General features: G+C 37.9%; 1 protein-coding gene across 13 annotated transcripts in view; it reads left to right on the forward strand.

Annotated features, from left to right (window-relative positions):
- Nucleotides 1-17,240, forward strand: part of DTNA (dystrobrevin alpha) — a 367,519-nt gene that overhangs the window by 96,606 nt on the left and 253,673 nt on the right. For 12 of the 13 annotated variants that reach the window (XM_047828275.1, XM_047828279.1, XM_047828280.1 and 9 more), the window contains exon 1: nt 1,461-1,659. The exons of the other annotated variant lie outside the window; for it this stretch is intronic. The gene's annotated coding sequence lies outside the window, so the exon portion shown is untranslated. Of the gene's footprint in view, nt 1-1,460; nt 1,660-17,240 lie in introns of those variants that run through there. 13 annotated transcript variants of the gene reach the window in all.

Consider the following 17,240-nt stretch of genomic DNA (forward strand, 5'->3'; position numbering starts at 1 on the left):
AGACCACCGAGATCAGAGACCAACCACAAACAAAGTGAAAGCTTTCTTTCTGGACGCAACCCTTTGCCGTTGAATATTTTTGAGATGTCTGTACAAGTTACAAGGAGCAGCTGTAACCACACCACTACCCGTGAGTCCAGCCAGCTGCCACTTGCCTGGACTTAGCAGCCACAGCCAGACGAGATTTGGAAAAGCAAAATGCATAGGTTGTGGTTTGTCTGATTGCTGAAATTATAAATCCTTTATCAGAGCTTTCAAGAAGCTGTCTCGTCCATAAAATGGCATACAATAAATTCACTGTTTTGAACATGAGAGGTAAGTTATTTCCAGCAGCAGCAGCAGCAGCAGCAGCAAATCTTTTGGCCCCGGTGACCGGTAAATAAGTATTAAACACAAGTTTATTAGTAGTTCTTTGAAGGGACTGTCCATTATTAATCCTCATCTGATTGTATTTGAGGAAACATATCTTTGTCTCATTTCCAGTCACTCAGTTTTTTTTGTTCACGTGTGTGTGTGTGTGTGTGTGTGTGTGTGTGCGCGCGCACGCGTATAGTCCTCACCAGTCTTCACCAAAGTTTGCAAGACAGTCCTGGAAAAGAAGACTCAATGGGGAGAGTCTTTGGCGCTCTCTTCTCCTGCTGTTTGCGATATAAAATATAGGATAATTGAAATCAGTTTTTCCACAGTTCTTATGAGGAAGGTTTTCTCTCATGGAAAAGCCACAGAGTGAACAGCTGCGTTCCAGAATATTGTCAAGCAGGAAGCGTGACTGCTTCTTCTGCTGAAGGGTCCCAACCCATTTACTAATAAGGAAATTCAACTTTTAACACAACATTTGCCATTTTGCTTTGTTTTGTTTTGTTTTGTTTTTTCTGCATGCGTAGCCATTGTAGGTGAAATTATATGTGGATATTAAAACTTAAATGCTATATGACATCAAAAATATTTGTCATGCCCCCAAATACTCCATTCTCCTCAAAGTTAGGGGAAAAAAAATCCAGGAAACTTACTTGTTTGTATTATGTGTACCTGGGGAAGTTTTTCACACAGAGGGAGCCACAGAACAAAACTTGAGCTGCCTTCCTTTCTGCTTCCAGGAATGCCAATCAGAGAACATTCTTTTTCAGACAGCCAAGTTTGGAAGTCAGTTGGTTTCTGGCAGTAACAAGGGGGAGGGGATGGCAGGAGGGAAAGCACAGCGAGTCCTCGGGCTGCCTTAAGCTTCCAAGTGTTTCCGTAATAGCCATCAATGAAAGCATCTCCTTTTACCCACGCAGAGACAGGTAAAAAGACAGCTGAGTAAATGGGCATTAGATGTATCAGCGGAAGCTCGGTCAGAGGAAGGAGGGGGTGGAGGGAGGGCATTTGAAAGCCTGCCATTGGTGAGCTTACCAAAGGCATCTGCCAGTGGGACTTCAATGGAATGTGAAACCAAATCATTTTCAAGTTAAAGATAGACACAGTATACACCAGGATCTAGAAGCTGGATTTTAAACTCCTATCTCTCCCTAGAATTTCAGAGAGTTCTGTTATGATCTCTGTAGTAATTAACAATTTGGTCGGGGCTTGTTTTTGAAGTCAATGTGCTCAGAATTCAGGTATGTTCTGGATGTCCTGGAATTAAAAGGATTTAGGAGCTCATGATGTGCATACTCTAGGGTAAGTGAAAAAGATTGGCTTTTAAGGTGCATCGCTTCTCTGGGAAGGTTAACGTGGAATTTTTCTTTTTATTTGTGTAAATGAAAAAGTGATCATGAAGACTTTCCGGGACTGTAACTCTCTTACCTTTCTTGAGCTATTTGGCCTTTTTTAAGTTATGCAGCAGAAATAACTAGAGCATTTCAGCTTGGTTTTGAAATGTACCTTGCATGTCTATAATTTCAGTTTTGCTTTATGACCCTTACTTACATTTTTCTCTGTTAACTCCTTAAACACCCTGGAGTTATTGAATTACAATGTCAGTGGTTGTGTGTCACAACACCCACTGAATGTTACCGTGTTTATGATACCACTGGATGTAACTGTTTTTACTGTGAGATGGGGTTACTTCCCTCGCCTGGCGCAAAGGTGCTTCCTAGTTTAAGAAGTGAAAAAGGAAAACTAAATAAAAGGAGGGAAAAAGAGGTGGTCTAAAGGTGGGATGAAGTGAATAGGAGCCTTAGAAGATAATCTATTTTAAAAGAAAATTCGAAAAAAAGGCAGTTTTCCATTGAGGAGAACAATTTTTAATAGAAGTTATTTTTTGATGTTGCCTCATTAATTCCAAGCAGCTTCTCTTCCTCCAAAAAAGCTGATATTTGCTAAGTGAATGGAGGCGTACTGATTATATGGAACTTGAGGGTGGAGGAGGGAGAGTTGTCTAATTTGCTATTACCACGCTGTGTTTTAAGGATTTCGGAACTTTCTTCTTTAAAAGAGAGAATGACAAACCTCAGTTCTCTTCATGTTTTGACCATGTATAGGTTTTGTTTCTTATTTTGTCGAATGACCTCTCGGCTCTGCTCTTGGAGACAGCTTTCCCAAACTTGCACAGCATTCCTTCTGAATAAATACTGTCCATAATAGTCACAGAGGACATGGTGTGAATTGGAAATTCTACTTTATATGGGGAAAATAAATCTGCTGACGTTCTTATTGCAGTGTGGGACTGAACAGTTGTTAGATGTAACTGGCTGAGTTTTGCTATGTCAAATAGACCCGATTCTAATGAACTAAGTTGGCTAAACTAAGTACAAACAATGAATGACTTCACGTGGGTCTTTCAGTTTTGGTAAGAATAACTAATATGCTGCGTAACTCTTCTAAAATGAAAAGTGAGCAATTTGTTGATAGAGTCACTTGATTTTACAACTATCGAACAATTCTAGCAAGACCAAAACAAAATGTGAAGTTAGCAGGGCTCAGTTTTGATGCCCCCACCCCCCTTTCTCTGCCCACTCTCCGTCTCTGCTTCCAGTCCTCCTTCTCTTTCTGGACCCCTGATGAATATCACTGCAATACCCTCCTTTTCATGGTGTTAAGACCTATCTTCCAAGAAAGTTGCCGTGAATTTTCATTTCGCGTCTCCACAAGTGGATGGTACCTTTGTAAATTCTCCCTGGTGACATTGACTCCTATGCACCTTGATTTATCCAGCTTGGTCCTGACCTGTTGACAGTAGGAGTGAGCCTGGCAGAAATCAGTAGTGTTTCCAAGAAATCTGTGAGTGCAAGTATGTGTGTGCTTACCATATACACATGCACACACACAAACGCTTCCGGGTAGACTTACATTTTACTCAACTAAATATTTCTGATTGAATTATACACGTAGCTAAAATTGTATCAGGCTTTTCAGTATGGGGCTTGGTTTTTGTTTTCAGTGTGTCAAAAGAAAGCCAAAAAAAGAACACAAAAAAATTTTAATTCTAAAATGTAAGAATTTTAAACCACGAGACCAAATAGTGTTGACAGGGAAGGGGGAGGACAAATATTTCTCTGCTGCTATCAATGTCACTCAAGTTCCCTGCTGAAATTTGTCAAGCTTGCACTTTATCTCCTTGAATATGCTATGTGTAGCTTTATAATCTATGTCTGCTAATTCTGGTATCTCAAGTGTTACTGGATTCGTTTCTATTATTATTGTTCCTGCCAGTTCTCACTCATGGTGTCTTATTTTCTTGGTTGCTTGGATATCTTTCTTTGACTATCTGTTGGAACTGTATTTTAAAAATCACTTGTAAGAATAAATTGAGACCTAGTGGTGATGAGGTTTCTCCCCCAGAAAGGACTTTGCTTCTGCCAGGCACCCGGGGGCAATATCAGACCAGAATTATCTTTGTCAAAGTGCAGCAGCTAAGATTTCCTGAATCACCCCTGTGTGAGAAGCAAGGCTGCAAATCTGGGTGAAGAATCGTGTATTTGGGGTTCACTCCTACCATAAAGGAAGCTACGGCCTTTTGAGATCCCAAGTTGAAGTTGTGTTCGTTTATTAATGCCCTCACCTGAGGACCACAGGCTTTGCCCTTCTCACAAAACCTGTGATGTTGCTCAAAGCACGGCTGCTTTCACAGATCTTTTCTCCCCCATACTCCTATGCCCAAGGGCAAAAGCTGTCAAAGATAAGCTTCCTCTCTTGAGCTCCGGCCTTCCAAATTTCTGTGTGTGAAAACCTCGCCATCATATTAAGCTCTTTGCTGTTTTTCTATTTTAAATATCTTCAGTTACCTCAGTGGGAGTGTCAGTCGAAATTATTTCACTACTGTTACCAGAAAGGGAAGTTCACTGTACTGCTTTTATGGTCATTTTATGTATTTATAAATATATACACATGCTAGAGAAGGTATCAAGTGGTCTGCTAACATCACTGATGATTTCGGGTAGTTTTTCTGATTTTTAGTTTTCGCTGTGGGCTTTTGGAGAAATTTGCAAATGCACGGAGGATTCGTGTTTCCCAGCCTTACTGGAGCTGTCAACGATACTTAGCAGTCCTTTTATGTGTCCCTGGCTGGCCCCTTTCCTTAGTCATCTCTTCAGTCTCTCTAATCCACCCCACCACCATCGCTGTCAGCTGTTGACCTTGACTCCTCCTGCCTTCTCTTGGCCTTTATCCAGTATCACCACGTTTAAGACATTGTCTTAAATAAATTCCTTCCTTCCCGTTCCCTTTGCAGCCCCTCCACTTCAGTTCTTCAGCATCTCACTTGGGCATTACGATGGTCTCCCAGTTGTTCTCCTGCTCCTAGGGTCTGCACCCCAACATCTCTCCCATCCTGGGACCAACACACTTGTCTTCTCAAAATCATAGTCATGAGTGGATTGCTCCTTTGCTTAAAAATCCCTAGTGACTCACCATTTCCCCCAAAATAAAGCCCTTAGTATGTCTTAAAGGCCTGTCACAAAGCCTCAACCTGTTTGTCCAACACCATGTCTACTACCTCACTGGCTTTCTCACTAACACTTGAATCGCGCATAATTTCTGCCTCCAGAATATTCCATAGGACGTCATACCTCTGTGCTAGTCTACCTGCATTTCCCCCCAGAATACCCACTGTTCATCTCCTTTGTGGTTAAATCCGACTTCTTCAAGGTTGACCTTGTAAGTCACCTACACTGTACATCCTTTACGTGTACGGCTCACCCACTATTCTTGTCTTGTGCATTTTTGAATTCTCAGTAACGGGCACATAGAAACCAAGTTACATTTAAGGAATGAACAAACAACTATTATGAGGAAGTTTTTTCACAACAATTCCTTTTTTGCTTTATTGTTTTTCATTCTAAACATCATTATTTTGACCTTGGACTCTTTGTCTAGAATAGTGATCATTAATTCTCCTCTATGTCAAGGAGAGTCAGTTAAAAATGAGTGTGTTTTTTTGGTTATTTTTTTGGGGGAGAGGGGAGGCCATCCATTTCCATTTTTGCCAAGTGAGATTCTACAATATCATTGTGATAACAAGACAAATCATAGAAGTTTAAGTAGGATAAATTACCCATATATTGTCAGAGATATTCACAATAAAAAGGAAAGTCATAGAATTGAAAAACTGACATGTTTCAGCAGATCTAGCCCATAATCGTGGGTAACACCAATGGAAAAAAGTAACGGGGCACAACTAGATCAAAATAATCTCACTGCATATAGCCTGAATCTGAACCATTGGAAAACACTGGATTGTTTTTCAGATCACAATGTGATGCTAGAAGGAAAGCAGTCGGTTGCTTATGTGATAGGACATTGTGATCTTAAATCTTAAAGGTGGCTGAAAATTTTCATTAGAAAACTTTAGTGATGTAAATGTTAGTCTCATTTTGCTATGCTGAATTAAAAAAAAACAGCGCTGCCTTTAATTATTAAAAATTGAATATTGGTGGGAACCAGAGAAAGAGGAAATGTAGCTTATTAATTCTCAGGATGTTTAACTAATGTCATATTCCTCAGATCATTTATAAATTTATCATACATTATGATATGCTGACACCTCATTTTTAGAAAAATAAGAAACATGGTTTGTATTTTTTCTCATATGGGGCTTTCCTGCCTCCACAAAGAAAAAAGCCCTAATATGGATGGGGTCAAATTTATTTTAAATAAAAGTAAATAAATATTTTAAATAGAAATCTTTGAATCCAATCAAATGTTTAAAGTCAGTGTCTAGGGGCACCTGGGGGCTCAGTCGGTTAAGCGTCCGACTTTGGCTCAGGTCATAATCTGGCAGTTCATGGGTTCGAGCCCCGCATCGGGCTCTGTACTGACAGCTCAGAGCCTGGAGCCTGCTTCGGATTCTGTCTCCCTCTCTCTCTGCCCCTCCCCCGCTCACACTCTGTCTCTCTCTCTCTCAAAAATGAGTAAGCTTAAATATAATTTTTTTAAGTCAGTGTCTAGATGAGAACCCAGATTTCTCTAACACAAAATATGAAAATATAGTATTATAGGCCTTTTCTTTTTTACTTCATCTGTAAAAAAAAAATAAGACTAATTCTTAAAAATTGGCTGATTTTAAATCATAGCTTTCAAGTAGCTGAGCTAATTTGTCTTATTAATTCAGTAAATCTCGATCAAGCTCCTACCTTGTGTCTAGAGTAAGAAATTATTTATTCAGTCCGCTTCACTGGACACTGACACTGGAGCATGTCATGTTAAAACAATGGATGTAATTAACAAATTGCTTTATTCTATTCTTTAATTTCTATTCTTAATTTATGTATGCTAATCTCCATACTTGTTAAAAAAAATCACTTTGCCTTTCTTTAGCAATTAGTATTTTCCTGTCAAAAAGCTAATTTTTTTTTAATATGAAATTTATTGTCAAATTGGTTTCCATACAACACCTAGGGCTCATCCTAACAGGTGCCCTCCTCAATGCCCATCACCCACTTTCCCCTCCCTCCCACCCCCATCAACCCTCAGTTTATTCTGTCTTTAAGAGTCTCTTACCTTTTTTTCCCCCTTCCCCTCCCCCATGGTCTTCCGTCAAATTTCTCAGGATCCACATAAGAGTGAACACATATGGTATCTGTCTTTTCTCTGTATGACTTATTTCACTTTACAGAACACTCTCCAGTTCCATCCACGTTGCTACAAAAGGCCATATTTCATTCTTTCTCATTGCCAAGTAGTATTCCATTGTATATATAAACCACAATTTCTTTATCCATTCATCAGTTGATGGACATTTAGGCTCTTTCCATAATTTGGCTATTGTTGAAAGTGCTGCTATAAACATTGGGGTAGAAGTGCCCCTGTGCATCAGCACTCCTGTATCCCTTGGGTAAATTCTTAGAAGTTCAAAAAGCTAAGTTTTAGGGGTCTTGGGAATACTTTAATTTTTTTCATCTCTATTTAGCAGATTTTTTTACAGAATAGTTTAAAGAGACCTAAACAGATTATTTTTTAAAAAGTTGAACATGTATTTTTATCACATAGGAAACTGTGTTGTATCTTAATATAAAATATAAACACATTTATTTGCATAAATAGAGTTGAACTTTGCATTCTTGCAAAATAAATATGGCATAAAGATGACTCAGAGATGCCCTGAGTCATGAAAACTTTCTAAAGCTCTGTGTATTTTAAAGAGGGCAATAGTTATTTTTACTAACTTTATTTCTCAGTCTCACTTTACTTTTTGTACTCCATTCCTAGGTGATGTAGTAGCACACAAATTTATGAGTGCTGAAGGGATGAATTCACTGAATTAATCATAGTTCAAGACTATAGATGTCTTTACTAATTGTATTAAGAGATGTAGATTAATTGAACGAAATCTATCTTCTAATGCATGTGAACTTCCTAGTTTTAGACTGTTCATTGCCACACATTTGTAGCAACATATTTACTCATTGAAAGATGTTGTTTTTAACACTTCAGAGAAGTGTAACACTTCTGTTCTAAACCTCATCCAATGTTTTATACTATTTTGTAGGTAAGAGACATATGTTATTTTCTTTTATACATGATCAAACCAAGATACAGACATAGGAAGTGCTCCAGATAGATATTACTATGTTTGATTTCCAGAGGTAACAACCCCCAAATCTCCATGGCTTATAAAAGCCAAGGTTTCCTTCCCACTCATGCAAATTATGTATGGAGGGTTGGCCTGACCTCAGGCCCTTCCCCACGTTGTTGCTTTCACCTGGAAGTGACCTGTGTTCCCTGTGCTCACGTTTCCTTGGCCAAAGCATGCCATGCGATCACACCTAACTTCAGCTGGGTGAGGAATACAATCCTATCACATGCCTGAAAAGAGAAAGAGCTGGAATGTTTCTGAGGACCTCTAATAAATTCCATGCTAATGAATGATAGGTGGGCCCAAGAAGAACAAAGCCCCCAGAAGAACAGGGATCTGGACTTTGGTCTTATGCAGTATTCCCTCCTTATCCACGGCTTACTTTCCATGATTTTAATTACCGGTGGTCAACCGGGATCCAGAGCAGTTGGTTCTCCTTCTGACGAATGGTCAGAAGGTCAGCAGTAGCCTGTCTCTGTGTTTCTTACCTCCCTTCATCTCCTCATGCGGGCGTTTTATCCTCTCACATCATCACAAAAAGAAGCATGAGTCCAGTGCAATAAATTACTTTGAGAGACAAAAAGAGACCACATTTATATAACTCTTATTACAGAAGATTATTATAATTGTTCTATTTTATTATTATTGTTAATCTCTTGCTGTGCCTAATTTCTAAACGAAACTTTATCATAGGTATGTACCTAAAGGAAAAATCCTAGTAGATAGAGGGTTCGGTACTGTCTGCAGTTCCAGCCTTCCAGTAAGGGTCTTAGACCGTATTTCCGTGGATAAGGGGCACTACTGGATAACTCTGAGTATGTACCTGGGCAATATGTAGGCAATTATCTGTAATCAGATGCTGTTGGGGTTTTTTTTCTCTTTTTTCATCCTTTGATGCTGGTCCCCGCTAAGGCTTTTGGATCTCTAAATCTTTGCTGTCTCCCAGGTGCCTGCGACCTTTCCCATTACTGCTTTTCCAACCCATTGGAATCCTAACATTTTACCTGTCTTTACGCTTTTTGTCTCAGGGAGTCCTGTCCATGAACAGCCTTGGGAAGAGAAAAGAGCCTCTGATAGGGCAGTTCCTCTAGATTGTAGAGAGCAAAAGTGAAACATTACTTTCATACTTTCCCATCTGTAAGAGCTGAGCATCTGTGGCACAAAAATGGAGAAAAAGGCAATGGAGTATAATCCATTACAGTCCTAGCCCCCAGCATTTCCGAAAGGCAAAATAAAAGTACTATGCTTAGGGGAAATGCCTCCAGAGGAATGATGATGTATGTTACATGTTAGAAATGTATCATTTTGAGTAGGATTTATACCACTCCGATACTCTACTTTTTGTTTTGCGTTTAGTTTTAAGCACTAACAAGGCAAAACTGAAGAATTCGAAGATTAATGAGATGGTTGAACATTGGAAAATTATTAAGCAAGTGTTCTAAGGCCTTCCAGATAATAATTTAAATCAGCAAATCCAATTTATGTTCTTAGAAAGAACAATTCCAGGAAATGCTATATACAAAAAGAAAAAAAAAAGATGAATATCCTGAGTCAAATGAATTTGGAAAATGCTGGATACCATATCCCTCTCTCAGGGACCTTAGCATTAAGGTTCTTTTATAAAATTTTCTTAATGTTTATTTGTTTTTGAGAGAGAATGCGAGAGAGGGTGGGGGAGGGGTAGAGAGAGAGGGAGACAGAGGATCCGAAGCAGGCTCTTTGCTGACAGCAGAGAGCCCGACGTGAGTGTCGCACTCACAAACCTGAGATCATGATCATAAGTCAGATGCTTAACCGACTGAGCCACCCGGATGCCTCAGCATTAAGGGTTCTTAAAGTTTGATTTTATTCAACCCAGTGTTTCTCAAACTAACTTGTGATACCAATATATATGTATATATATAATATTTTAACATACTTTTTAATACACATTTTAACACCCTTGGTAAATTCTTGTTTAAGTCACCCGTTGTTCACTGTATTAATAATTAAAAGTGATAATGTGGCAGCTCATGTAATATTTTGGGAATATAAAGCTAAGAATTTTAAAGGACTTCAAAAATTATCTTTGCTCTTGGCTACTTTCTATTCTCTTAATAAATGGCATTGGTTTTAAGCACCAACAGAAATTAATCGGGCATCCAGTAATATTTGTTTGGCTTCACTCGGGCATATAATTTGTGATGCAGCCGCAAATAAGAAGATTGACTACATTCATCAGAATCGAGAACTCCACAGGGATATGTACTATTTTACCCATTTCATTCAAACATCTAAAACTGTTATTCCACTTTAGAATATGATTACACATTATTCACTTATACGATTTAGTTATCCTTTCTTTACGAAGACCTCACGAACTCTTCAACATCTGTTTCTTGATTTTTTTTGTTCACCTCCTTTAAGTTCAAAAACTTTAAAGCTTAAAAAGGAAAAATAAGTTGTGGGTTTCAAAAGATTCTCTACTAAAGTTACCATCTCTCGGAATTTTTCAGGGCAAGAAGAAGAGTAATAGACTAACATGAACAAAATGTCCACTTTTTTTTTTTTTAGAGTGTGTGTTATATTCAGTTAAGTGCTGTGACCATGTAAAATCAACCAATTGCTCCATGAACTTTTATACCATCAGCAACTGTACTCACAGAAAATTCTAGATATTAAGTTCACCAATAAGTATCAGGATGCTCGGGTGTGACAGGGTGTGACAGGGAGCGTGTATCCTTTCGTCGGCTCATCCACTCTTGCAGTATTATTTTGCTTTTCATTTACCAACATTTCGGTGCTCCTCCTTCCATTTTAAAAGTAAGAGATGACTTCTTTGTCAGTACATTTTTTTAAAAAAGAAAATTATTTGGGAAATATACCTTTTTTCTGTATCCTAGAGAAATCATTTGTTCCATCAAAAGTGTAGGTAGCATAAATTCTTAGCACATATTTCTCCCCTGGTTTATTTTTGTTTATTTTCCCCCTGGGGTTCTAATAAGGTTCAGAAGCCGTAATGTCAGCAACACCTCTAAAACTCCATTGCAGGGGGCTGTGAATGTCTCTTCTCAGCTCTGCTGGGCTGTCCCTTTGCAACTCTCTGAATAGCCACACAGAACACTCTATTGTTTGCCAAATTACAAAGTCAATTATATCTACATTCTGAAACTGCCTAGCACCTAAAACATTTGGAATGCTGAAAAATATCCTGTGTAACCATTTGCCAGACGCCAGAACATAAATCTAAATTACTTAGATTTACAGTATTATAATCTCTCCTTTAAAATGACATGAGGGAAGTGTTTAACTTAATGAGGCAAAGGATCCTGGTGTGCAAGTTACATTACATTTTTCATTGCACAAGGGTAAATTATTGCTTCAGTCTCCTAAATAGTACCCCAGTGGCTTCAAAGACACAATGTAGCTTCCAGAAATGCCCGCTTTTGTCTTAGGCAATAACTTACTCCATGAGAGTATGCTTTCTGAGAATTGCTCATAACATTTCTTGCAGTAGGCTGAATTTCTTGAAGGTCATTCACAGATACTAGCTGAACTTGACTTTTTCTTTTAACTTAGGAACATTGAAATGATAGGTCTTTAGACATTACCATACAAAAGGGAAACTGATGAACACTTGCTTTCCATCTAAAACATTTAAAAAACAAGCAAAAAAATCTGAGTAGTAAATTAAAGGACATAATATTTTCTTAGCATTTCTCCATTGATGTTGCTAACTTTTTGAAATAAATAAGCATAGGTCTATTGGGGCGGTGGTCCATAAAGATTTTGGAGTGCAATAATTAAATATATTGTTCTATGTTTCCAAAAAATAAAAATCTTCATCCTATATCGAACACCATCTATATGAATCTAAATGTGGGGGCGGGGGGAGTTTTTAAAGCAAGCTTTACTTTGTAATAAGGTAATATAGGAATTTAATTAAAACAAAACCAAACAAAATACCCTCACCAATCAGTGCTGCAGCATTTGGGTAAATGTTAGAGCTTGACAATTTTCAAGGCAGAGATGTTACTCCCGGCTTTCTGCCAAACCATTACTGGTAATCTGATGACAGGAGATGAAGCAAAGGAAAGTACTGCTGTCTGGCTTAGTTAGATATGCATTTGCTAAAAGAGAAGCCAACACATTTCTTATGTAAACCATCAAAATTACAATTTAGAAACACACACACACACACACACACACACACACACACACACACTATGCTTTTACAAGTCTAGGAATATACACATTAAAATACAATTCTGTGCTTAAGGGGAGCATGGAACTGGCACACACAGAGAGGGTTGACTGCATCCTTTCTTTATCTTGAGTGGTTTTAATGTACAGCCACATTTCTCTCAATGGCTGCAATGGAAGGAATTGAATTACTCCTATCTGGACAAGATTCAGGATTGCCCTTACATGGTTGCATTCTAGCAACTTCTCAAAATCTCTCATTGATAAGTGAGTGGATTGGGCCGCTATTTTCTGTGGTTTATTTAAGTGATTCTGGATAAACATCTGTTTTCCTATACCGCTAAAAAAGCAATTTAATGTAATAGTGATGTCAAAGTAATCAAAGCATGCATTTTTATAGCAGCAAGACTGTTGGAAATGTTTTAAGTTCTTTGGAAGGAGGGATGTTGAGTAAATGGTTGTATTTGCATGTATTATTTTGACCACTGGAGGGCTCTCAGATTTATTTTTACTTTAATTCCTTAGAAATCTTTTTGATATATAGCTGAAACTTCAGTAGAATGAATTTAAATCTTGGCATCAAAAAGTCTATACTGCCTCCTAGCCCCTAATTTGGTATATATTTGCATAGTACAAGGTGAAAGAAAAATCAGATTTAGTTTACCATATTCTTTCATTCTTTCACAACAATAAAAATTCACAACAAATAAGAGAGAAGAACAATGTCCTTTTTTATTATCATGTCATAACCAAGACTTATGTCAAAGTTATATGATCCATAACCTGTATATTAGAGTAAAACATTCCTAAATCTCAGAGTTAGACCCTGTATTTGACATTTTAAATAACCTACACCTTGCCAAGTCTTTGTCTTTGAAGAGTTCCCTGGGAAGACAGGTACATTTGGTGATAATTTACTCATAGTGCAGGAAATGATAAAGTGTTAAGGTGCCCAGAGAGGTCCTGAAGTTGACAGCTATATTGGATCTAGACAGGTGAGTGGGAGTTACCTAGATAAAAAAAAAAAAAGGGAGGGCATTCAAGATTGAAAAACCAGCATGGACCCACACAGGAAACAGCATGGTGTGTTTGGTGTTCTAGAATTTGAGGGTACAGTGAAAGGAGATAACTTTGGAGAGGTCAGTAGGTACTGAGAAGGCCTTTTCTATCATTCCAAGGGTTTTTTTCTCTCCATTCCTTAGAGCATTTAGTGTTTCTGAAATCCAAACCTCTTCCCCAAAGTAAACAAAACAAAAATAAATAAATAAACGTGAAATAAAAAAGAATAAATGCATATTCATAATAAATGCACAGAGAGCCAGGGTTCAAAATGGTCTGTCCTGTATGTCAAGCTCTTTGAATCCTCATGTATTTTCATCTTGCTCCATGCTAAACCTTTCTTTCCTTCAGCATCAAAGTCTCTTTCTCCAAGTTTCCAGAACGATGCACCATGTCCATCCAATAGTTTTGCATTGTCCCAACTCGTTGATGGCATCCTTTAGAGCTTTCTTTGACTACAAATCGCCTTTGAGAAGCACAACTGTAGGTACCAAGTGTTATAAGAAATTGATCACTCTGGATGATGATTTTCAATAAAGCAAGAATGGAGGCTGAGAAGAGAGAGAATATCACAATAGTCTGCTCATAAAACATTAGAAGATTTGACTGGTTCCGCAATGCCTAGTCAGATGGAAAATTGTTTTCACCACTGGGGAGGAGGGGTTTCCCATATTTTTTTTAGTTTAATTCTTTATAAGCTAAATACTCTTTAACCCAGTGCCAAAATGGACATTCTGAGCAAAGCTTATATAAAAAGGAAACCACACTTCTTCATCTTCCCATAGTTTCAGCTCCTCTGAAATATAGTGAATGTCTGTTAAGAGAGATGGGAGGCATGTTTGCCATGGTGAGCAGCACTCTTAGCACAGGAGTGTTTGTCCTAAAGGGTCCGTCCTCTCTCTTCTCATGGCCTCATGGCATCTTGTGGCAATCTTCCGTAAGCATTCCAACTTTGGAGTGTTTTTGGACATTTCTTCACCAACTCACACAATCCACCTTATCCAGCATCAGTAAGTCAGAAAATATAGAATTGCATAGATCAACGTGTAAAAAGGCAAAAGAGGTACCATTTTGATACTCAGTGAGGAAGATTATTTTCAGGTGGCTCTGTTTAATAAATAGTGAAATGCAAGATGGAGTATTACAGTAGTGTAAATCTGAAAGTGTCTACGGCTCTAGATTTGAATCATAAGTGGCTCTGAGCCAATTAGGGGGAACCCAGAAGGCATCCCCAATCTGTGATGAAGCTACCCAAGTGTGCTCTTTTGACAGATTCAATTACAACTTTCAGTCTTATAAAAAGAGCTGTGCCATGCCCTCCTCCATTGTTAGATCTAAATAACTGGATTGGTATTTAGGTGAACTGGAGACATGCTCATGTGCCCAACCCTACAGAAATATAGGCAGCCTGAGCTATGATGATGGTATGATTTTTTTCCTCTCACCGTAAGGACTGGCCTTAGTAAGTAGCTACGCCTTTTACAAATTGCTGCGACTTTACGTTAACAGTGCTAAAAATAAAACACACACCCTCTAATATTCAAATGAAGAATAATAAGTAACCCTACTAGGTCATTTGAAACATTTACACCCTGGAGGACCCATCAGTACGTCTTTCTAGTCAACTATTCAGATATTTGACAAAAGTATTTCTTGTATTATTTTGTGGATTCAGGTAGTGTAATGATGAGAACCACTCATAAAAATTTCTAGGCCCAAATTGTTACTTTCATGCTTTAAGGGACTTGTACAACCACAAGATTGGATGCAGAACTTCTTTTTTCTTTTGTGAGAAAGAGTTTATCCATCTCATTGTGTATTACAATGACCCATCTCTGTGTGAGAATATGTCAGGCTTCTTAAATTTTCCAAGAGAATGTCAACTCTGCTGCCTTTTCACCTGCTGTTTAAACATATAGATCTTTCTTCAATCTTCCACACAGAATATTGGCACTTTGAGCAGCTGCCCAAAGATTTAACCTTGAATTGACTGTATACAGTCAAGGGTATACACCAAGACGTTTCTAACTGCTAGTAAGTTGGATCACATACACGGAGCTCATTGTGTTAATTCCTTCCTTCCCCTGCCATACACATACAACATTATTACTGAGTTCCTGTTTAATTTTGTGCCCTTGGCCACTATTAAAATTTAGCATAATACATGGCAGTTTGGGAAAGGAGGGAAAAAATGCTTTGAACGACTGCAGTAATATTGTGCTAAATATTGCTTGATAGCTTCAGAATAAGGAGCTGTAACACACAGTTCTCACAAGGATTTGTGCCAGGAAAAAAGCTTATCTCTGAAGATAAACTTGTAAGCTTTCTTTTTCTGCAAAGAAAACTATACAAGCTCTCAATTTTCTTTGTGTGTGTGTGTGTGACCATCTAAATTCTTAGAGCTGAAGCGAATGCTCAGTTGTATTAATGATCTAATTTTCAGTGCTTGATGTAAGTGTTGTCTAGAAAATTTGTTTCTAATTGTACCTTAGCAAAGCTCAGTTTACTTCGTCTTTCATAACAACATTCATCTCTGTCATTAGGGTGTAATTCATGCTTTCCCCACTTGTGATCTCTGAGTTTCATGACACTGCCTAATGCTTCAATGTTTCTCATCATGGAGCAGACAATAGTGTTTGTTGAATTAGCATTACTTTGCACTGTTTTGTATGTTTTGAATAATGAAATACTTGGCAGTAAAATTTTAAACCAGCAGGAATGACTAACAAGACCATTGAGAATAATGAATAAATAAAAATAGTAACACTTCTTAGGGGTATTTGAAATCCGTGTTCTCCAAAAAGCTTAGTGACAAACTTTTATCCCCATTCCAGTTTTGCAGAGTCTATATTTATTGTTATCAGTCAGGTCACATTTTATTTTATTGAGTTTTATTTTCAGCGAGTTTTAACTTTCTTGGAATCTTGCATCAGAGGGCTCTTGACAGAATAGTTAAGCAATAAGGTCATGCTTGATTACAATGTGTTTATGTCATCAGTTTGTCCCATTCTAGCAACCAAGGCTATTAGTCAAATACGTGAGGAGACTTCTATAGGCTGAGGAAATTCACATCAGTGAAGCTGTCTTTTAGAGAACTGCCATGAGTTGACTGACCATCACTCTTACCGGCTGGTGTTTCCATCATGGAAGTCTTTGACATCTAGGAGACTGAGCTGGAGTCAAGAAGTAAAAGACCAAAGACCAAAACCAATCCAGTCTAATTGGTAGTCTGAAACCCAGGTCTCCTCATTTATAATCCAGACCTCTTTTGGATACTTCCCAGATGTGCCTCATAAATTCTCGAAACAGTGTGTTGAGAAAAAAAGGGTAGCCCCAGCATTTCCTCATTGTCAAGATAACCACACAGAGCACTATTTGGGGGTGTGGGGTGTAGTCATTTGTCTCTCTTGCACCAGTGGAATAGCGTGCTTTGAGGTACATGTAAAAAAGGGATAGATCCAAAGGACTGGACATGGTGGGAGGGCATCATGGATGGTCATGCACACTCAAAAAGGAAATAGTTAAGAAACTATGGTAGATCTGCCCAATAAAATGTCATGTGGTCTTCTGTGCATTTAAGCTTGTACATTTCTTTCATGAGCTAGAACAAAGATATTCCTGTAAAATGTGTGATGTTGGTTTAACTTCTTCAATTTTTTTATTCTCCTCTGTTAAATGAAGAGAATAACAGGACTAGGATTTTTGAGAGGATTCCATGAGATAATCTATGTAAAAAAAAAACCAATGGGCTCAGTGTATTGCACATAGTAGAATTATATCTATGAAAAGTATTAATGATTGGGAAAATGCTGATGTCATAATGTAACAATAAAAAAGAGGACACAAAATTGTGCAGTTAGCACAATTATGTAGATATATTGATAGAAAAAGTCTAGAAGAAAAAATTAATTGCAGATATATTTTTTTTTCTTTTCTTTTTTTTTTTTTATGAAATTTATTGACAAATTGGTTTCCATACAACACCCAGTGCTCATCCCAAAAGGTG

The sequence above is a fragment of the Prionailurus viverrinus genome, chromosome D3 (genome assembly GCF_022837055.1).
Source record: "Prionailurus viverrinus isolate Anna chromosome D3, UM_Priviv_1.0, whole genome shotgun sequence".
Lineage (NCBI taxonomy): Eukaryota > Metazoa > Chordata > Mammalia > Carnivora > Felidae > Prionailurus > Prionailurus viverrinus.